The sequence below is a fragment of the Melanotaenia boesemani genome, chromosome 7 (assembly GCF_017639745.1).
Source record: "Melanotaenia boesemani isolate fMelBoe1 chromosome 7, fMelBoe1.pri, whole genome shotgun sequence".
Taxonomy (NCBI): Eukaryota; Metazoa; Chordata; class Actinopteri; order Atheriniformes; family Melanotaeniidae; genus Melanotaenia; species Melanotaenia boesemani.
In genome coordinates this window covers 10,359,961-10,383,312 of record NC_055688.1, presented here as the reverse complement: position 1 = coordinate 10,383,312, position 23,352 = coordinate 10,359,961, and the positions used below count along the sequence as shown (strand labels likewise).

The window sequence follows — 23,352 nt, the reverse complement described above, 5'->3', positions numbered from 1 at the left end:
TCTGTGGTATTTCAAATCAAAACAAAGTGTGAAGACCTCAATTACTACTTTTAGAAAACACCAGTAAAGATAAACCAATAAACATCAAACCACTGCAATCTACTCCAGAATGAGCCACAGACATTGCCACTAGTCATCAATACTTGATTCCTTCAGTGGTTCTGGAACTGCATCCATTGAGGATCTTTGGTAGAAATTATGGTCTAATTTCCAGCATTTTAAAATAATAATGATCCCATTGGCCTGCTGGTGGTCATTCTGGTCTGGATCATACAATTTTACGTTACAGCTGAGGTGGGACTGGCCCCCCATCATCATCCGGAACCATAATGTGGCCCCCAGGAAAAAAAGTTTGATTACCCCTGCCTTAAAGGGTGAAGGAAGGCAGGAGGTGGGGCTGGGCAATATACATCACAAATCTCTCTCTCTCTCTCTCTCTCTCTCTCTCTATATATATATATATATATATATACACATATATAGTTTTTGCCTCTAAATGAATAACAAAAAGACAATGAAGACGCCTTTGTCCACTGGGTGGCAAGATGATCTAACATTTGTCTACTTGGAAATTAATTCCAACTCAGTAACTGATATTTTGGGTCAGTATTTGGGTTTTTTAGCAGCTATATAAAGCTGTCCTGTTCCACAGCTGAGATAAGGATAATGTCCTCAGTGATATGGTAGGCAACTGCTTTAGTAATATTGCAGTAAACCTAACCTAATGTTTTTCCATCCTTACAGCTAGCATCAAATTAAAAAGCAACAACGGAACAAACAAGACTCATCCAACTCTGACAAGTTGATTTTGCAAGAAAAATAAATAAAACTGTCAAACCTGCCATCAGCAGAAGATCTATGTTCTGACCCAGTGGCCCGATTTCATTTATCTACCAAGTAAAAAAAAGGAAAAATCACTTCTTTTAATTTAGAGTATTAAAAAAGTCATTTATCAGATGGAAATGGAGCAACAACTACCCTCTATAGAGCTTTAAATTATATGAAATGTTCATCAATCAAATAAGCTACTTGCAATAACTTAAATGTGGTCTGTAAGATTTAGAAGCCACACTGCCTAGAGAAATGGACAACACAAGTATTAGTCCAGAGCCACTCAAATAAATTACCTTTCAAACATGCAATGAATACACACATCTGAGATCCCACCGCACTTCACCATAAAGGTTTAGACACAGTCGAGCAGATTTCTCCACAGTGAAGGAGGTAGAAATGTCTTCTCTTCTCAACGTGGATGTTAAGGCAGTTAAATGTCGGGAAAAAAACAATGACAGCTGTGCTCTGCTATTTCCTGGTATATCAACAAGAATCCATTTACTTTGACACCCACTGGGTTGTCCCATTATTCCCCTGTCAGGATAGCTGCTGGAACTCCCCATTTCCCCACTGCTGGGAGGGGAAATCACTCTCACTTAAAGGTCCATGATGGAAGTAGATTACAGTCTAAAACGTGAGTGTGTGCAACATTGTTTTAGTCAGAAGCACACTGTGAAGGTTCTGTCATATCTTCAAATAAAAGTTATCTCATGTGAGCTGCTTTTCTGGTCATGGAACAAGACAACTAGAAAAGGAATCTACTGAAAAGTTAAAAACAAACAATAATGGGAAGGCAAAGAACAGAAATACATCACAATGCAAATCTAAAACATACAGGATCATTAATGTCAATATGCATTAAATCTATCTATCTATCTATCTATCTATCTATCTATCTATCTATCTATCTATCTATCTATCTATCTATCTATCTATCTATCTATCTATCTATCTATCTATCTATCTATCTATCTATCTATAATCTAACATAACAGGTTTTTACAAATGAAAATCTAAAAAAAGTGTTTTTTTTTCATAGGGTATGAATAGTTTTGAGGGCGACTATACTCTCTCTTGTCAAGCAACTTCTCAGTGTGAGAAAATGACCTTTAGCAACATAATATTTTTACATATAACTTTATTAGATCATGGCTTTTGGGAGTTATGCTCTGATGCTGTAATCAGACTGTTTGAACTGCGGAGGTGCTTAAAGTGTGTCTGTTCAATACGACTCTTTTGTGAAGACAACGACCATGACACATTTTTTCATTCTTTCTAAGGTTGTGTCAGCATGCAGCAAGTGAGCTAGCGTATGCAAAGTGAAATGGAACTGAACCAACTCTGTGTGTGCAAACCAACTGGTACATGAGAGTATTTCTATGAAAAGTACCATTTGTGGGTGCTGGGCTGATACTTTCATTAGTTGTGTGGTTAGTTAATAGTGATTTTCTTTAAGGTATCTTAATGTTGTTTTTCTTCTCCACATCTTCTCGAAGACCAATCAATGCCGGAAGGCGACTATGTTCCGCCATTAAAGTAAATATTTCTGATAGTTCTGGGTAATTGTAGCTGCACTTGGTTCATGTTGCGTCTTTCTTTGACCAATCAATTCTGCAACAGGGTGGGGTGTATAATGTAAACATCACCAGAAAGAGCAGAGGAAAAAGGGATCCTGGCTGTTTCAGCATCTCAACAATAAGTAGAGGGCATGGTCTCTTCTCACACATTAGCTCAACTACATCATAATATGCACCTTTTGAAGAAAATTAAGGATCTATTTCTATATAGTCTGGTCTTATTTGGCTAACATCATTCTCCATGGTCTGCAAAAGCCAAGAAGAGCAAGTGAACTGAGAAATGATGCTTACAGTTACTGTTTCCTCCACTCAGCTATGATACAGGTTTACTACATTCCTGACATTTGTACTAGTAAAAATAAATAAGTTGTATAAAATAAGAAATCTGAAATTGCGTTAAAAAATTTATCAACAGCAAATCAAATGAGAGGCGACTCCATACAAATTTAAACCAGTCATCACTTTGTCAGGAGTGTTTGTGTGGAGGTAAAACTGCAGATCAACAAGAGACAGTTCAACTAAGAGAACATAAAATTCCTGAGTTGTTCCAACAGGAAGACATATACCGAGCATAAAAGGATGACACTTCCAGATGGAGTTTGCTTTGCTTTCAGTTCTGGCTTTTCTTAAAAAATATGTTATCTGTCAAAACAGAGTGTATAACTTGGAACACTGTGAGCAAATGCTCATCCAGTTGGCATAAAATTCACACTATTCATCTTCAGGCTTAAAATCCTCGTCCGACACTTCTTTGCTAACTTGAGATTTGTCTTTCGTCAACAAATCTTGCAGACAGTTCATTTTACTTACTGCTTGCTTTGCAATTTTCTAACTTGGGTTGCAGAAATTCATGGATACATATCATTGGCTGTCTACCTGAGTGCAGAGCAGAAAGCTGCCCAAAGCACCAGGGTTGTTCAGAAGCTGACATCTGACCAGGATTTTCCAATCTGAAATGTCACCTCAATGCAAAGAACACCAGAGAGACAGGAGTCAGAATTTGTTTAGACTCTCATCACTGCCAAGCCCATATTCTGGCAAGCTGTCAGGTAACCAAAGCTCCACACAATAAACAAGTTACTGTAAGTATCCATGTTAATATTGTGTTTACAAGCCTTAGGTTGTTTGTAATTAGACAACATGAACCATAAACAATCAAAAAACTGTACTGGTTTAGTGGTGCTTATAGACAGAGTTGAGAAAAAGGTCCATACTATAAACAAAATTACATGACGAGGATTAAATGATTTTCGGTCCTTCATATTAATCCAGTAAAGGTGGCTGCTATCTCAGTTTGATATGCACACTAACCATTACAAACATTATCCCTTTCTCCCACTGCTTTTTCACATCCTCTAAATCCCCTCAATTATTCCACTCCTCTCACATGACTTCAGGAAAAGTTAGAACTGGAAAGACTTGTTCTTGTACAGTATGCCGTTGAGCATACTCACATGCACACGTGGTCATGTATAACAGCTAGTGATTATAAACAAGCTGAAGCTGGATTCAGATGAATAAGAAACATATGGACTGAAAGATACATAACAGCTAAAAAAAAATATCAGCTTTCACTTGCTGTACATCTTTATTTCATCTTAGTTTATTTAACTGTTAAATCAAAACTGATAACTGTCTAGACTTGTAAAATATTTCCTCTCAAGCAGCTGAATCCCCAAGTTGTTTCAATATTCCTATTTTCTATTAAAAAATGTATGCATATTTAATTTTGAATGGATATCTGCCCCACTTTCACTTAAAGTCTGGCTGTAACTTGCCATATGTCAGAATAGAGTTCAAAGCTAGGCCAAAATACAGATAAAGTAAGATGCTGATGAACTGAAGCCAAAACGGGGGATAAACTACAAGCTAAAAAAAATATAAAACCAAACAATGCAATCACAAAGATAAAGGAACACGAGAGGCTGAGAAAGTAAGTGAAAACAGAGAACTAAGAAGAAAAAAACGAGACCACATACACCTATCAGAGCTTATTTGACAACAAAACCCAACAGGCAAGAATCACAATGATGAAAAGCAAATAAAGTACAAAACACACAAAAAAAGAACCATAAAGAAGGAAAACCCAAAGAAAAACTATGGTTAACATATAGGTCGCCTCAGACATCAATTTACAATAGATTCGTTTGGTTCCTGATCAGAGTTGTATAACTAGCCACTTTCTAGGGTACACCTCTTCAATTGCTAGTTAAAACGATCACATGGCAGCAACTCGGTGCATTTACGGGGCAGCATGACAGCAAGGGTTGCCGGTTCCATCCCCAGCCGGAGAACTCATGTCAAGGTGTCCCTGAGGAAGACACTGAACCCCTAATTGATCCTGATGGGTTGTGGTTGAGTGCCTTGCATGGCAGCTTCTGCCATCAGTGTGTGAATGAATAATGGATAGACAATGTAAAGCACTTTGGGTTCCTTGATAAAGCGCTATATAAATCTAATCCATTATTATTATCATCATTTTTTAAGCATGTAGACATGGTCAGGACACCTTTGTGAAGTGAGCATCAGAATGAGAAAGAACAGGGATTTAAATGACTTTGAACATGGCACCATGCCAGAAACTGTTGTTCTGTTGGGATTAACACACAACCCTCTCTAGATTTCACAGATTATGATCTGAAAAAGAGAAAATAACCAGTGAGCAGCAGTTGTCTGCGTGAAAATGTTTTACAACGAAGGTTTGCAGAATACTCTGAACACACAAGTCCAACCTTGAAGCAGATGGGCAACAACAGAAAACCACATCATGTACACACTCTGGAACACCTTGCCTTTAACTGTGTGGTCTGCAAACAGTCTCTACCTTTAAATCTTTGCAAGACACACTTGTTTACCTTGACCTTTGACTGAGTACAGGCACCCTATTGGGGTTTTTATGTGGTAGCTTTCTTTGTCCTTGTGTTTTCTTACTGTACTCGTTTTTGTAAAGCACTTAGGAGGCTTTGGATGCATAAATGTGCTATAAAAATAAACTTGACATTAACTTAAGTGGCATGTCTGCTGTGTGTTCATTTATATCAATGGTATAAAAAAACCTACAAATGCAGAGGAAATAAGTAAGTACTCTTTTGATAACAATTTTACCAAGTCGCTTAAACGAGGAAGGAGAGGAGATGCTTCATTCAGCTGCAGACATACAAAACTAAAGGATCAAAACTGGCTCTTGCATCTCTGCTTCTCTTTTTTTCTATTGAAGAAAACATTATAGTGATTTATTGCACCTGCTGATGTTGTGTTTCAGGTTTGCTGCAGTTGTTTTTTTTCACTAACCAGTCACAGACTGACTGCTCACAGTCGCCTGTACATGCTTGTGTGAAAACACTTTCCTTTAGTCATTTAACAAAACTATTCAATATAAACAAACGCACGCTGAGAATGAATTATGCACTTGAATCAACTCCTGGTGAGATTGGGAAATTATTTTGATCCTCATGAAAACAACTAAAGCACATAATCCACACACTTGAACAGAGTTATGATCATGATCCACGCAGACTCCTTCAAGCACCGAAAAAAACACTTACAGGAATGAAAAAAGCATTTTTCAACATTCTACTGTGAATTAATACAAATGCTTGAGTCCTTCAGGTGTTGCAGTTATGCTGTGATTCACTTGAACTGACCTGGTAGGTCTTTTTTAGCGACAGGAATATATAAAAAAAAAAAACAAAAAAAAAAACATGAGCCACATGATTCTAGCAGCCAGAAGACATAAAAGGTACATTTACAGGTGAATAACCCCTACAGCGTATAAGTGGTGACAACATCTCACAAAAATTTTTAGTACTAAAGCTTTGTTTTAATTAAAGATTAGTTTTGGACCTGTTGTAACTGCAAATGGGTTGTAATTATCCAGAGACAGAGGTTTCACCTAAAAGAAGCATCCTCCTGAAAACAACAAGACTTGGGGGGAGTGTCTTCTGATTGGTCAAATTCCTAGAGGCAAAGGGATCATGGTAAATTGTGAATGTGTTTCACAGCTCAGGAACATGCAGTGTTTTTGAGCATGACACCTGAAATCCAGACATATCGATATTGGAGCCAGAACAAAATTCAAGGTATAGTATCAAGGTAAAGTGTTAGATTTCAAAGCCTAACAATACTACTTTTAAATTAAGCATCTATTCAACACTCAGCAAATGCAAAATGAATTATGAAAAAATTAGAAAAAAAGTTAATACTGCTGTTGTGCTAGTTGGATAAAATGTCCTTCAACTGGCCTCGTCACTGCAGTTGGTACAAACAGTAAAAGCAAACTGGAAGCAAGGCTACTCACAAGGCTTCACTGAAGGCACACGAAGTTTCTTAAAAACAATAATATTTAAGACTATGAGGTACGTGGAAACAGTGTTAGGTACAGTATCGGGTTACTAGTAACTAGTAAAGCATTCCTGTAAAGTCTTTTTGTCAGTAACTAATACTCTAATGCATTACTCTTTAAATAAAGTAACTCAGTTACCATTATAATACGGTCCGTTACTCCATTATTAGCTAAATACATACAATACATTTTGGCCAACAGCTGTGAGCTTCTTCCTCTTTCCAGTGGTGAGGCAGCACAACATGGACTGAACAAAGTTCAGTTGTTGGGCTTATTTTTCTGTGAAGTCGCTTGTAAAAATCATCAGTCGCAGGTTGAGGCTTACTCTGCTCCCTTTGTGAAGTCCTCCTGTTTCTCTCACAGCTGTCCACAAAGCTATAACCCCTGGCTGCAGAATGGAAATGTGAACGCAACAGTCCATGTTTTCAGGAACTGATGCCCACGGCCCCGTTACCTTGGTTAACTAACACGCCCCTACCCAAACACAAGCGCAAACAACTTCACTTGACAGAGAGACAGTCACAATGCCTGCGAATAGCTAAGGAAATGTGTAAATAAATATATGTATATATTTAAGAGTAGGAGAAAGATGCACTGTGCTTTGTGCAACATACAGCATAGATTTAATTTTTAAGCGGCTGTTATGTTAGCTACTTTTTCTTTATTAATTTTTTTTTTTCAAATAACCTGCTGGCCTGTCTTAAATAAATTAGTGTAGAAAAATTACTTTGTGTTTGAGTTTGTTTTAAAATTTGTACAACACTGTAATTAAGTTATAAGGGTGTCAAAAGGAGTCATTTTAAAGAATGTTCTTTTACAAAAGTAACTAAAAAGTTACGTTTAATAGTAACATGTTACTTTGTGGTGTAAGTGATCAACAAAGTAGCTGAGTGACTTTTTGAATGAAATAACTAGTTACTGTAACTAGTTACTTTTTTTTTAGTAACTAGCACAACACTACCTGGGACACTAGTAGGGATAAATATGGATTTTTTTATGGCCAATACCTTATTTTTTTTTTTTTTTTTTTCAATTCAGTGCTCTTAATTTTTCAAGTAATACATATTAAGCAAAATAAAAAAAAACTGCAAAATAAATAATTAATTGTATTGAATACAGTAGCATAGATCAAGAAGCATAATATAGTGCACACTGTACTATACTTAATTTTAAAATTAACCAACTATTTTCCACCTAGTTGTTTAATGCTTAGGCCTAAGTTTTAGTGCACCTAACTTACATAAGATGTCTTGTACTGCAAATGGCTTTCCTAACATAAGGAAAGCGTAAACAGAACAAAACAAAAAACTTAAAAAGAATTGTGCACGATATGCATATTCCCCCACTTCCAATAGTCTTTACCACACACCCCTCACTGAAAGTTCCTAATACTCCAAGTTTAGGAGCTGCAGGATATACGAAAGAAACAGACAATATTAAACCATGGCTATTTCAGAGAACGACCAGAGAGACACACAGACAACACGAGTCTAAATCTCAACCTAGTTGTCTCTGAACTCCCACAAACACCACCGAGGTGAACTGACAGTGTCGGCATAACTTTATCCTGTGACCGATGTTCTTAAGCTATGCACACGTACCCTAAAGCAGTGGTCACCAGCTCCACTCATTGAGATCTACCATCCTGCAGGTTTAACTCGAATCAATGGCTCGTTACCAGGTTGGTGCAGAAGTTGACAACAGGTTGTTGAACAAACTTTTCTTTTTTTTTGGGGGGGGGGTAACTATTGCTTTTCACAGTTTGCCCAACAACACAGAGCTGCCTGTAGGCACCTCTCTGTAAATCATGCCAAGAAAAATAGATCTGCGAAGACATGCGTGTATCGGCTGATGCCAGTACAAGTAAACAACACAAATATCGGCCCGTTACATCGGCTGGCCAATGCATCGGTCAATCATTAAACACCACAGTCAATTTGCTGGAGGTGAAAGCACTGTTGCATTTCATGAAGTGGTGCCACTATCTTGTAGTTTCACTAAAAGCTAAAATCACTGATTCAGTGAGTAATAAGCAGTTTTCTGCCACCTGTGTACAAGCAGACTGGCAAACAAGCTGTGTTCAAATCTCATCTAACTGGATACCAGGTACTGCGATGGACTGGTGACCTTACCAGGGTGTACCCTGCTTCTCGCGTGTTAATTGCTGGGATGAGCTCCAGCTTCCCCGCAGCCCTACAGAGAATGAACGAACTAATGAGCAAATGAACGAAAGAATGAATGAACGAACAGACGGACGGATGGGTAACAGGTAGCTCAGCAGTTTAAGTTTATTCTAGTCGAATGGTATATGAACTGTAATGAGGCAGCACTTGCACAGTGTCATCCATCCATCCATCCATCCATCCATCCATCCATCCATCCATCCATCCATCATCCTCTGCTTATATGGGGTCAGGTTAAAGCTGCCCAGACTTTTCTCTACCCAGCCACTTCTCAGCTTTTAAATGCCAGTCGAGAGACAGTTCCTCCAGTGTGTCCTGGACCTTCCATGGGGTCTCCTCACGGTGGGACATATCTGGAACACCTCACCAAGGAGTCCAGTTTCCAGCATCCAGGAGGCATCCTAACCACATACCTGAGCCACCTCATCTGGCTACTCTGGATGTGGAGGAGCAGCAGCTCTATTCTGAGCCCCTCTTGGATGACCAAGCTTCTCAATGTATTTCTAAGGAAGAGCCCCGCCACCATTTTGGCGAAAACTCATGCCGGACGCCTATACTTGCAATCTCATTCTTTTGGTCACTACCCACAGCTCATGACATTAGGTGAGGGTAGGAATGTAGATCGACGAGTAAATCCAAAGCTTTGCCTTTGGCTTAGCTACTTCTCCACCATGACAGACTGACGCAGTGTCTGCATCACTGCAAAATGTCATCAACTCCCTATTTCTTTTTTCCTCAGGACACTAAATAAAAAAAAAAAAAGTCTTTATTCAACTCTCATGGACTAAGGAATAATTTTGAGAGGGTATTTTCAGTGTGTATGCACTATATGTCAGATAAAACGGGCTACATTCAGTTTTTATTGATCCCTTAAGATGTTCACCTGACAGTGTGATAATTTAAGATTAACTCTAAGTTCCACTTCAAGGCTCTATTGATTAAATAAATGCCTATGTAGTGCTTACACTGCTGTTTAGAGAGGCAGTGGACATGTATTAACCTGATTTCTGCATCTAGAAAAACCTGCAAGTGCATGTGGGCAGATAGAAGCATTTAGACAATACTACAATTGCCTTCAAATTTATATCATAGTATAGTATCATAGTATCATATATCATTTATCATTTACATTATATCCATAATGTATTTGTGGCAAATGGCGGCAAATAAACACAGAATCCATACATGTTCTATAAAGGAAAAGGCTTTGTTGGTTAATTAGAATGTAAATCATGACCAGAGAACAAAATCTGCTGTATGGTATCTACTTAACACCAGCTTAAATGCACCATTGTCTATCCTTTTAGTCACAATAATAAGTGTGCAATACATGATGGATGAGTCAGGCCCAGTTCATGCAAGCTCAAGCATTTAGACAAATTAAAACTTTTTCTAAAATCCATCTCCACTTATTGTGTAACACACACTAATGCAGATTTTAGGGACTACATAGCAATGTTTTTATATTTATCAATTGTTCACATGTATATTACAAGTCCAGAATTTCTAGCTAGCAATGTGATAATAATTGCAGTTATGTCCTTTGTTTGCATGGCAACGGGAGATGCTTGAGATACCAGCAGTACCTTGAACATTCAAGAGAGATGAATCTTCAGCTGCTGTTGCTCAGCAAGTGGGGATGGGCCCTTGTATTGCCTCGTAATTCGGAGCATCTAAGCGTAAGTGACATCATTACCAGGCAATTGGCATTCCTGCTGTGTCAACTCAGAAAATGGACCCCTCCAAAATAACCAATTTGTAAGCATCTACAATTATGCTGTATAAAACTAGAAAATCACAAACCAGTTGTAAAAGTGTGCATTATGAGAACACCAGCCAGTGTTCGTTAAAACGATTAATAAACCACACACAGCAACATTTCACAACCAACCCAAACTTATTGGAGACAGACTACATTAAAAATAAATTTGATAAAGACAACAATGGAAAGGTGTTACTGGGCACAGCCATCTTTAAATCTGTAATCTCCGGCCCCTCTGCAGTCTACAAATTCTTCGTTCAGAATAACAAGGTCACTTTGTAATTTCATTCGTCAAAACAACGACCAAAGACAACTGGAATGCACCATTATTTCTGTAACGCAGGCTCCACCTGCTGATGTGCCTCCAGAAACTGCCCCCTGACTCAGCATTGCAGTCTTTAAGCCTCTTTCAGACTGCTCGCGTGTTGGCCCGTGCATTGCAAGTTTTTTGCACGTAACATGTCAGTTTGGGTCATGTAGAAGTTTTTATTTTGCTGTTGGCTCTCAAAGGCACCTCCAGCTCTCAGGATTCCCACTCTGCCCACTCCACTTCTTCTACACGACTACGTCAATCTGATCCTGGCTCCTCTGTTAACCCCTCTGTCCTGTTAGCTCTCAAGATGAGATCCACTCTAACTGGCATTTGCTTTTGCTTTAAAAGCAGTAGAGCGGCATCTTTTTCATTTATGATAACTTCCTGGAATCTTTGGATTCCCCCTGCTTTTTACAAATGCGTCTCTGTCACATGGTTTTGGGGGTTCTATGATGAAATTTGACCATCTTAAACTGAGTCTCTTCATTCTGCTTTTTGAAAGCTATCCTATTGTTGCTTGTGTATCGCCGGGCAACAGATGAGTCAGGAAACAAATAGTGACTGCAGGGGCGATAGTGTCCTGCATGTCTCTGCATGTATCTCTTAGAATACAAACGAAGTCTTGTATTCACTTTTACTGACGTCTGAGTTTATTATAATGCAGGTACCGTAAAGTCCCACATTCTGATAGCTATCAGAAATGATGACAGAGGTCACTATTTCTGGACTCTTCTAAAATATGTGACCCTCACACAGACAGGCTCACAAAGGTCAACATTTCTGATCAAAATGTGTGACTATACAGTACGGTACCTGCATTTTAAGGAACTCAGACTTCAATACAAGTGTTTTCAAGACCTTGCTCGTCTTCTAAGACCTACATGCAGACAAATGTACACTTTTTCCCCCTGCAGTCACAGATTCTGATGGGTCACAGATTTTGGCGTAACACCAGAACCAGGACAGCCCGGGCAATTGATTGCTGTGGGTAGGCCCCATGTGTCAAGTAAATTTTGAATTTATAAGTGGACAGTTTCCAGTTTAATCATTCAATATTTGACCCATATTGCAGCAGATTAGGTATATAAGTCAGTTAAAAAAAATTATTTTGCCGACAGTTAAAATCTGATCCAGTTATCAGCTCTAACATGACAGATTTAAAAGAAAATGTAACATTTCATTTATGAATAACAAAGTCAATCTAGTTATCTCATCCAATAATTAAATTAGATCAGTAATCAAATAAAAAACAGCAATATTATGGGAGATATTTTCAGACCCACTAATCAAATTTTACACAAAACACAAATGCTCAGCACAACGCAGATGTTTTTATCATACTGTAGACACTCAAACTTCTATATCCCAGTCAAATAGGAACTGTGGAAAAACACTAAGTTACTAACCTGTTCAACTTTACAGTGCATTCTTTAACATTCTACATTCCTCACCAAGTAAATAAAGACTATGGCCACAACCATTCAGTGCCAAACACAGGAGAATTGTGGTCCTTGAAAGTATTCAATGCAAACAAAGACATACATCGCACCTCAACAATTGACTTAAACCATCAAAACAAACTATACCAATAAAGCAAAAGACTACTTCTTTCCCAAACCTCCCCCTTCCTCGGGCCACTTGGTTAGTGCCAGCAAAACTAATTAAGCACAGCAGGCCCTTGTCAGCAGAACTTATTGGGCAAACCTCGATGACCATACTGATCTCCCTAATCCCTTCAGACAGAGTGGTTAGAAGCAAACCAAAACATAAACTCAAAATATATTCAATCAACGTATTAACTAAATAGGCTCTATCTTTAGTGGATCAATACATTTACAAAAACAATGAAAGACAATAAACGACATCAGGATGTATGAATGAGTTTGGGTGTGTAATGTGAAACTGAGCACCTCCTTAGAGACGGGATGTCTGCATCTCTGTCACACACAACCAGTCCTCAAGCTGCAATCTTTCATCTCAACTTTCCTTATTCTCTAAAAATTGGTGCAGCTACAACTGCCGCTCTTTACTTGGTGACTGCAACTTCTCAGCCACTCAATTTACACCGAGTGCCTGTGAGTCGTGTTACGGCTGCGCCACTGTTTCATTCCGACCTCCATGGCAGATCAGTCCACACCAGGAGCATGTCGAGTAAGCCCTGACTGCAGCCCGCAGATCGGGGCGTGCCTCAATGTGGGGTGGAGTCAAACGTTTGACTCCGCCCCAAGCAGAAAAAAAAAGTAGACCAACATAGAAGAAATAGTAGAAGAAGAAATAGTAGTAGAAGAAGAAGAAGTAATAGCTGGCATCATGGAGGTAAGCAAAGTTTTTCATTCTGTTTTAACATGTTACTTTGCAATATTTGTGACAGACAAGGAAGGAATTATTATTATTATTATTTTAAAATAAGTTATGATTGTATATATCTGCATTACATACCTTAATAGTGGGCTCTGTTATTACGGCTGGACAGCTAATCTGGGTATAATTTGCATTACTGTTGCCGCGAAAAGGTTATAAACCTTCACTTAATATTTATATCTGGCACAACCTACTGCTGTGATTTTAAGCAGATTTATAAAGGTGCCATTCATAAGCACAAGACCAGTGTTTCTCAATAGTTGATGTGTGTCAAGGCACTTCTCCCCACCAGAATTGGTTTGGAGGGCGCGCACTGCCGCTCAGCAGCTTATGACGGCTCACAATGCTGGATTTCACCTCATAAACAAACAAAACAACAGCACAGGAGTTACTTGAATAATCATGCTAGATTTTTTGTTATTTCAGGTTTTCTAGCTGCATTGAACACTAGATTTGCTTCGATTTTTTCGTAAGTTTGCTACTATTTGGCTGAGGTCTCGTCGTCGAGGGGTGACGAAACGGGTCTCGTCACCCCTCCGTTCTCTCTTGGAATTGAGAAAAACTGCATTAGACAATCTGATAGCCAATATCTAATTAATCTGCAGGAATGATCAATTGATGCTCTTCCGTGTTCAGATAGTACATGTTAGCATCCTTGACATGACATTTGTTGTGGAAATGAAAAATGAGTACATAATCGGTTTCGTGAATATCTAATTGCTTTGCCTTTTAATGTTTATTGTTTTCCCTATAGAGACACATCAGTATAGGCCTTGATGGTGATGTACCCGTACCAGTTTCAAATTCCGATGATAGTGAGCATTTCCACTGTCCTTTTTGCAAGTACGCAGGTGCAAAAATAATGGTTGAAAACCATATTAAAGGCCATGCATCCGTAAGACACCAAGGTGCCTATCTTGCACATTACAGAAATAATTAATTCATTACATTAATTACATTAGATTTTCTTCAAAAGCATGAATCTTGTTCTCTTTATTCCTCTCTTACAGAATTCACAATGTTTAAGTGTGGATTAGCTTGTCGGGGGGCAACACATTTTCATTGTTGCTATTGTCCAGCAACCATTGTGAATAGACTTCAGTTTTTAAGGCATTTAAAAATTCATCAAGAGGAGGAGCCCCATGCAGCAACCCCTGCTCGGCACCAAGACACCCCCACACAGCACCCAGTATCCCCGGCTCAGGGTCCAAAGTTCTCTGCTCGGCACCAAGACACCCCCACACAGCTTGCAACACAAAAGAAGTTCACTTGTCCTCATTGCAAGGTAAAGTTAAATAAAAAAAACTTCAAAACACACTGCAAGAGAAAGCATTCCCACCACTTTGCGACAGTTTCAAAGGACAGATTTTTGGCCTGTCAGTGTGTTGATGGTAAACATGGTGTGTTTGTGGTTGAAAAATCTTTTTGTGGTCCATCAACACCCATACATGTCATCAAAAATACTTGGGGGCCAACACAGAAGATCATGTGTGAGGTTGACCAGTGACAATTTGCATTTGCAATCTGTTTCCTTTCTAGCGGAGGCAGAGACCTTGCCGGAGCTGGGAAAATGGAACAGAGTATGTTACCTGTTGAGGGCTTTTCTTTCACTGTTTTCTGTGTTCTCCAACTTTTATTTCATTATTTCATTATTTATTTTCTTTATTTTTGATTAGGAGGATTGTCTACTTAAGGACACCTTTGAGGCAGCAAGCTGGTGTGACAAGAGATCCTTCAAGGGAGAACTTTCCCTTCCCCAGGTCATCAGCATGGACCATGAAGCTGGTTTGAGGGCAGTGGAACTGCTATACATGTCTGAAGACCTGGATGAAGAAGAGATTCATGATCTCAGGGAGCCTTTTCTCTTCCTTTTTACTGTGCAGGCAGACTATGAGGAGTTTTGTGTAGAGATGATGGATAAACGCCAGCTGCAGGTGTTCTGTGGTTTTGATCTGCAATAATTTTCTGTCCACATAATCTGAAGAGATGTGTTAACAGGTCTGTCTCGTGTTATGGTTTTGATAATTGTGTTCTGTTTCCTCAGTAAGTTGTTTTAAGGAGGTTTTCTTGTTTGGGTTCTTCTCATGTCCTGTTTTTGGTTCTTTTGTTTGTATGTGCTCCTGTGTTCACTTTTGTTTGTGTTATTTTATTTATTCTTTTAATCTTTTTTCTTGTGTTTTTGCTTGATTTTACTTGTATTGTTTTGATATATATTTTTAGTATTCTTTGTGTTCTTATGTCAGTCACTTTGTGACTGTTGTGTAAAGTGCTATACAAATAAAATGTGCTATGAAATATACCTTTTTGAAACATCAAGTCTGCGTCCTTGGGTCCACCGTCTCACCACTTCAACCACCTCACCTCAAACCCTAACAGTGAGTGGGGCATGTTTTATGAAGTGTCATAGGCACAAATATCACTTCAGTCTCTGTTATCCTTAATATAGCTTTAGATAGATAGACAACTTTATTTATCCCCGAAGGGAAATTGCGTTGTTGCAGTAGTCCAGTGGCATGAACTAAGAATAAAAAATAGAAGTAAAATATACAATATAAGTGAAGTGGAAAAAACATTGAAATAAAATTCAAATATAAATCCAGAGTGGAATAAAATTAAAAATATATAAAATGTAAATACAGAGTGGATTAGCAGATAAAGTGCAGTGGCAAGATGAAGTAATAATTAACAGAATATAATAACAGTGTGGTAATTGTAGTAGCAGCAATAGTGCATAATGGGAGTAATATAAATATTGATAAAATATGAACACCTTTTAGTCTTAGTACAGATATGATGTATGATAACTATGGGATATATAGTGTAGGTATAGGCATAATAAATGCATGATAGGTAAATATTACTGGCAAAATATACATACAATAAGACATTTCACAAGTTAAAAATAGGAATGTCTAAATCAATCAAATGTATGAACCTTTTTCATAGCTGTTTCTGCTTTAATATAGTTAGAAGCACCATATTAAATGCTAACTCCACTTCACTGTTCAGTTTAGCTGGCCATAATGACAATTAGTTGTTTTCTCATCTTTTACAAACTAATCCGGATATATATACTAAATAGTACATCACAATACACAAGGTTTTTACTGAAGCGCTGCACAGTGGGCGGAGTCAAACGTTTGACTCCGCCCACATTGAGGCACGCCCCGATCTGCGGGCTGCAGTCAGGGGCACTTGAGCATGTCAGGTGCGAAGCACCTGTGAGTGCAGTCTGCCTAGCTGAATACACAAGATCACACTTGTAGGGTAAACAGCTCGTCATCCACGATAAAAAAAATAAAGACTTGGTTCAGTGAGCGCAAATGTGCACATGGGCTTTTATTTAGAAAATTACTGGAAGCTTTTACACTGCTCCAGAGTCTGATTTCCTGTCTGGCTGTGATATACTGAGAATTGATGTCAATGTTGTAAGTTGGAGTAACCCCTACGACACTGGCCCTATCTGAACTGCTGCGTTTGACGCGTACTGGATGTGTGCTCCGTCAAAAGCAGACTAGGTGCATATGTTTAGCGGAAAGCCGTGACAAGGTGCTTCTGGGATGCTTCTCACACGCACTGCGGTGCACCTCGAGTGAACCAAACCATTCCGGCCAGGAATAGCTGTGGATGCCTCGGCGCACACGCACCCGGTGTAAATTGGGGGTAAAGCCCTTAGGGTGCCGGTCATCCTACACCCGAGAATGAGGCTCAAGAAGAACAAGAATTTTTCTGCACAAAAATACAAGAAGTTTGTCAATTAAGACATGATGATTGACCTTTGATTGTCTTTCTGTTCTTGCAATCAGGTGGTTACTGGACATCTTTTCCTAAAGGACATTTCCTGTAGTCAGTATATTCCTCCCCTCCCCAAGTTATACTTTGGACTCGGCTTAAAGGTGTCACATCTAGGATCTAGCCATCAGAATAATGGAAGTAAGGACCCAATAGCAGATGTGAGAACTGAAAAGACAGACCAAGTTTATTTGTTCACAGGCAGCAGAGCAGTCAGAACATGGGGGTCCAGGTATTCGGATCTCTGGAAGGAGAGGGGAATAGTTAGCGATAGTTCCAGTGAAGTGGAAAGATCCAACAATCCAATCTCCAATGGGTGGCTTACTGTATCCTGGTGGAAATCCTGAATGTAGGGGGAGCTATAGCTGCTGTGGTTCCTGAGCAGGTAGTGGGGTGAGTAGGTAAGGAGGTAGATGAGGCTTTCAGAGAGCAATGGCAGGTGGAGGAAGTCCGGAAGCTAAGATGATGTCAATGGAATCCTGGAGTGGCAAGGTAACACTAGATTGAAGAAAAACGCATGGTTAGGTAAGCTACTTGAAGCACAAAAGGACACTGGTGAGAGCCTGATTTACCAGTGAGAAACAGTGAGGCAATCTGGCAAGGTCTGGTTGCTCCTGCAGTCCTTATAAAGGGAGGCTTGATGAGGACAGATGGAAAACAGCTGTGAAAGCAGGAACAGACCGGATTCCGCCCATGCTTCCCGCAACCTGCTCTGCCCCACCAAACGCTCAGGAAAAAAAAACACAAGCAGCAGAATTGTAACAAAAGGTAGGGTAGGAGATCCTGAAAAACGGTTTGAGCAGGCTACATTTTAAAAATGCACAATTCAAATATCCAAACAACTTTCTTCAGACTTAGAATAGAATAGAATAGAAATACTTTATTAATCCCTTCGGAGAGCCCTCAGGGAAATTTGGGTTCCCCCCGAAGCTACGCCTCCAAAGCCCAGAAACATGCAATGCTTGTTCTCGAGGATTCACGAGCACTGGGCAATAGTTTTTTGTTTTTTTTCGGACACGATATAGGTATCTTTTCTTCCATAATGTCCCTTATGTTGAAGTGTGTACCGTATTTTGATGTAGTCGTATTTTGAGGTGTACGTGCAGAGGGGATGAGGGGGAGGGACAAATGGCAGTTGAGTTTGATAGACATATCACCAACCAATTTCTTAGAACAGGTCAGTTAAAATGATTAGATAGTGTTTTTTCAGTCCTGTCCAATCCACCGGTGAATACATTTTTTAAAATTTTTGTGTTAGAGCATTTAATTAATTGGCTTCAGTCAGGGTGTGAAGGCGATTTTAATCAATATAGTAAAAAAAAAAATGCTAATGGAAAACATCTGCTACCCTGCAATTAGGAAATTAACTTGTTCTTAATATATACTTGTCAGACCTTCAATTTTGCATGAAGCTCTGATCACTTTGCAAAATTCTTTTTTTTTTCTTCAACTTTTATTGTGTTTCACAGGACATGTGTCTCAGTTTTTCTTGTCTGCCTATGACAGTGACCAGACTTTAAATGTCATGCATGACATTATAGGACCAGATTCTCTCTACTTTTTTTTTCTTTTATTCCTCTATAATAGCCATTGTTAACTTTACCCCACCTCCTCAAACCAGAGCAATTACAGTGGAGGCTGTAAATGGTCCTTGTGAGTAAAAAATCCATCTAAAATGTTGGGCTACAATTGAATTGACTTGATACAGATGAAGGAATAATGGCCCATTGTAAGCTTGTCAGGCCGATTAGAAAAGGATTTGAAGAACAGATCAAGATTGCCTGTGCAATTAGTTCACACGTGATGGTTTGGGGGCTGAAATTGGATTTTTATTCTTTTTCTATGCTACTAAAAGATCTGTGAAAACTACCTCCCTTTATTTTTTTTCTAATCATAGTAACTCCATTTTAAAAAATAGCCTTACAGAGCCTATCCCAGCTGCTGTTAAAAAAGAGGCAGGGTGCTCCCTGGACATATTCAGAACAAACAAGACAAACCACTCGTGCTCACTCCTAGGTTGAATTTAGAATCACCAATTAATCCAGCACATGTTTTTGTAGAACCCACACATGAATGGGGGAGGGAACAGGTAAACTCCACACAGAAAGCCAGCCAATCACAAACCTACTTGCTGTGTGACACAGCAACCATGCAGCCCCAGATATTTAACAATAACTGCTTATTTTAACAGGTCAGAAAATTAAATTTGCCACTGTTAAATGGGGAGTGTGGCTGGCATCTAGAAATCCTATCGGTGACTAGAAAAAGCCAGCCAAGAGAAGCACAAACAGCATCATGGTAGCACCAGATCAGGCTGAGAACAACAGAGCTGAGCTCTTGTGGGAGCTTTAAGAAGCAGCTGCAGGCTGACCTGTCAGACATCATACTGTAGTGGTGGACAAGAAGAATGTTTCATAAAAAGATGGAGATGAATTACCAGGTGAAAAACCGGAACAGATGTACTCGATGGGAAAAAGTGGTTTCAGTGATGATGGCATTAGCAGAAGGGATGCGGATTTTTTTCAAAACTTGAACGAGTACTTACATTTGAGTACTTGGCGATACCAAGTACCAATTCGAGTAATAATAAATCCCATTACAGTACACTGGTAAGGATTGTCAATGCCAGTTATGACGACTGAGTGGTTGTGTGATGTATGAACTAGACCATCCTGCAGCCATCATGTCAATTTAAGGCTTTAAAAATGTCAGAATCTTTAAAGATGAGGAGAATACAGTTGTTTTTGGTGAATTTGGTTAACTGCTGCGACAAGGCATCAGCTTCTGTCACTCTAAATTCAGATTTTTAAAACATCACCCATGATAACTTTGATTCTGGCCACTCAAGATAAAGACTCTAAATGTAAGTCTTCATAAATAAGGAGGATAAAGTGTTTTTTCATGGATTGTGTGAAATGCACAAAATAAGCTACTCTCAGATCGATACCCGATACTTGTTTCAGTGGCTCCCTAATTAGGAGGACATTGACCAGGGTCTGCTTAAAATGGACCAAACAGTGCCAGTGTAAATGTGCCCTAAGTGCATACATTGTGAAGAATTGGTGAAATGAGTTGCTAAGTTAAACTATTAATAAAAGTTTTTCTTAATGCTAGATGCCATGGGTCTGCTGAAGATGCTAAACCAGTCCTGCAACAGGTCTTGTAACCTGCAAAAACACTGTTTTGCAGGTAAAAATTCCATAGATTAAAATTCACAGGTACAAGTATGGGTGGATATTTATTTGCACGTGGCGGGTGATTTTCTTTTCTTTTTTTTTTTTTTTGTTGACATGGCTAGTGTTTTACTTATCATGCGCAAGAGTCACCTTTACTGTAAAGCCTTGCAAAAGTATTTCCAAACCTTGCACTTGTTGTGAGGAATGTTCTCATCATCCCTGTGACCAGTGTAGCCAGTGAGAAACATTTTTCCGCTGCTGGTTATATGATTCAGGTTTGGTGAAGACAGCTGAAACCAGGGATAGTGGATAATATCTTTTTCATGTCTCCAAATCAAATAAATAAAGCCCCCAAGTGGCAAAATGACAGGAAACTATATGGAGATAGCTTAGTGGTTCAGTGCAATATTTTGCTTCAGATTAAGTTAAAAAAAAAAAAAGTTCTGCTTAAAATAAACTTTCAAATATTTTACTGTATTGTTGCTTTTTCCTTTTTTTATTTCAAATAAAAATAATGACAAAACAACAATATCACTTTAAATATGAGAACGAATAAAGAAAAGTAATGCAATAAAGGGAGGGACAGAGGTGTATTTACAGTTAATTCATGTGTAAACTTGTGGGTTGCGGGCTGGGTCGTGGGTTACATGTCAACGGGTCGGGCTTGGATTTGACTGGGCAACATCCGTTGGTACTGTGTCAGGTATGGTAATCATCCTAACGTATTCGGGCAGGTTGATAAAGCTGGATCCGTGCAGGCCTCTGTGCTAAATGAAATTTAGCTGCTAAGTGCATACTAGATGACACTGATGTGTCATGAATCAGGTGATTGGACTCAAAAATAATCAGAATCCCAGGGATAGGTAAAAGGTATTTTATTGTACAAAGAGAATAATGCGAAGCACGTAATCCGGTCTCTCTCGGTCTGTTAGTCTGTGGCTATATGAGAACAGGAGTTAGGAGGCAGGAAGTTTGGGGTGATGACACTGGATACTGGAAAGGGGTCACGTACCAGCTGATGTAAAGTCCAGCGTCAGACGATATAAATATTCCGGGGACCGGGTAGGAGGAACCAGATGGAGTACCGCTACAGTGTGGGAGAGAACTGCTGAACAGAGAAGACGTTAGTGAGGGAGTCACTGGCAGAGATCAGGGGCGCCGTGTAATGGTAGAAAGCGTGTTTCTCCATAGGGTTAAAGAAGTTAAGTCTGTCATCCAATATCCAAAATCCTGAGAAGAATCCAGAGGTCAGAGATCCAGGTAATCCAAGTAATACAAAAGCAGATTACCAGACAGGGAGCAGGCAGAGACGAGAATCCAGGTCCAAAAGTGAAACGGTGAACGGCAGACAGACAGACAGACAGGAGGAAAACAAGGATAGATACGTGCAGGGATGACGATCTGGCAACAAGAAGCAGACAAACTCTGTCTTATGAAGGACACAGTACAGGTGGGACGCATCAGCAATCATTGTAAGTGAAAGGAGGATGCATTTGGGGCAGCTGGGAAATCCGAACCCCATTAGACGGACCATGACACTGATGCTATTAAAAAAAAGCATCATGACCCACCAGTTTAAAGTCTAAACATTAAGAAGCATTGCTGTATATACACTACCAAAGGTTTGGACACATTTTCCCATTACATTCAATAGGAAAGCATATCCAAACATTTGACTAGCAGTGTATGCTAAATATTTCCAGTCATAAAATCAAAACTAGCTCTGAATTTTAAGTTAACCGGAGGAAAAATACAGTTACGCGGAATTTGAAGAGTATTAGTCTTTATTACGTACATGAAAATGACAATAGGGGGTGTGTTACAGAGGCAGTCTACACAGAGAATCATCTTTACCATTGAGACTGAAAAGCAATGCCCCGGACAATGAAAAGTGCAAACTGGAGTAAATATTGTACGTCTATAAAAGAGGTCATAAAAACTATTGGAGGACAATGGGGGATCAAGTGAACCTTTGAAATGTGAAAATCTAAGTTATAACCCCACTGCTCATCCAAACATGTTCTTCCTACTCATGTCAGCACTCATCATTCAACATAATGAATTCTGTTTTTTATATAAAATACACAATCTAGTCAGAGGAAGTTTAATGAATCCCCACGTTAGACTCTCCCTCCATAAGCTGATCGTCAGTGAGTGAGAATAATAGAATATATTGGTAATTGAATGTCAGGCTTTCACATGAGAAACAGCTTTCATTCTCTCCACCCTGTTGTAAATAATAAACTGTTTTCCCAGAGAGATGATGATCATTTGCTTGTGTTCACAGAAGAAGACTAATCAGTCGTTGTTTCCGCCTGCTTCAATCATCCTCATTTTTTCTTCTTGTTCTGTGCTCTGTGAGGTTGCAGGTTCTTCACCCAACAACAGGATATGTTGGGCGTGAAGACATAACCTGTCAATAAACCTACAACTTATCATAATCATGTATTGCAGGTATACAACATTAATTTTCACCATCAGAGAAAGAAAGCCAAAGCATTTCTCCCCGGATTTTCAGTTTGTTTTTGAGATGAGATTATAGTACTGGCATTCAAGGCTGTGAATGAGCTGATCCTTCCAATCTAGTGGTCAAACCCACCAAGACCCACCAATTAAAGTAGATCTAGTCACTTAAATTCCAGCCTTACTTTAATTGTTTCACTGAAAAGTTATTTTACTGCTTTTGTTTTGTAATTGAATTATTTTCAATGATTAAATTTATTCTTCTACACATTGATTTTAATATCTATAATTTACTGAACATTTCTAACTTCATTGTTTTAAAATGTTTAAGATATAAAAAAGGACATTCAGTAGGTTTAAATGTGCTGTTTAAGTGAGCTTAGTTATAGAAGCCTATTATATTGGACCACTGGCCTCTTGAAATGGTTCTCCAACAGCTTGTTTCAGTTCTACACAAGCCTCTTAATGACCCATTAATCTGGGTCAGATGTGTTGCAGCAGGGAAACATCTAAATCCTGCAGGATAATAGTCCAAGAGTTCTGGAGCTG

At 39.0% G+C, this 23,352-nt stretch overlaps 1 long non-coding RNA gene across 1 annotated transcript; it reads right to left on the bottom strand.

The window, feature by feature from the left end:
* Positions 1-286: 286 nt before the first annotated feature.
* LOC121643378 lies at positions 287-21,156 on the bottom strand. The gene is made up of 3 exons (XR_006011106.1): positions 21,146-21,156; positions 7,673-7,677; positions 287-366 (listed from the first exon to the last, which is right to left on the bottom strand). It is a non-coding gene; the product is annotated as an uncharacterized LOC121643378 (long non-coding RNA).
* Positions 21,157-23,352: the final 2,196 nt, after the last annotated feature.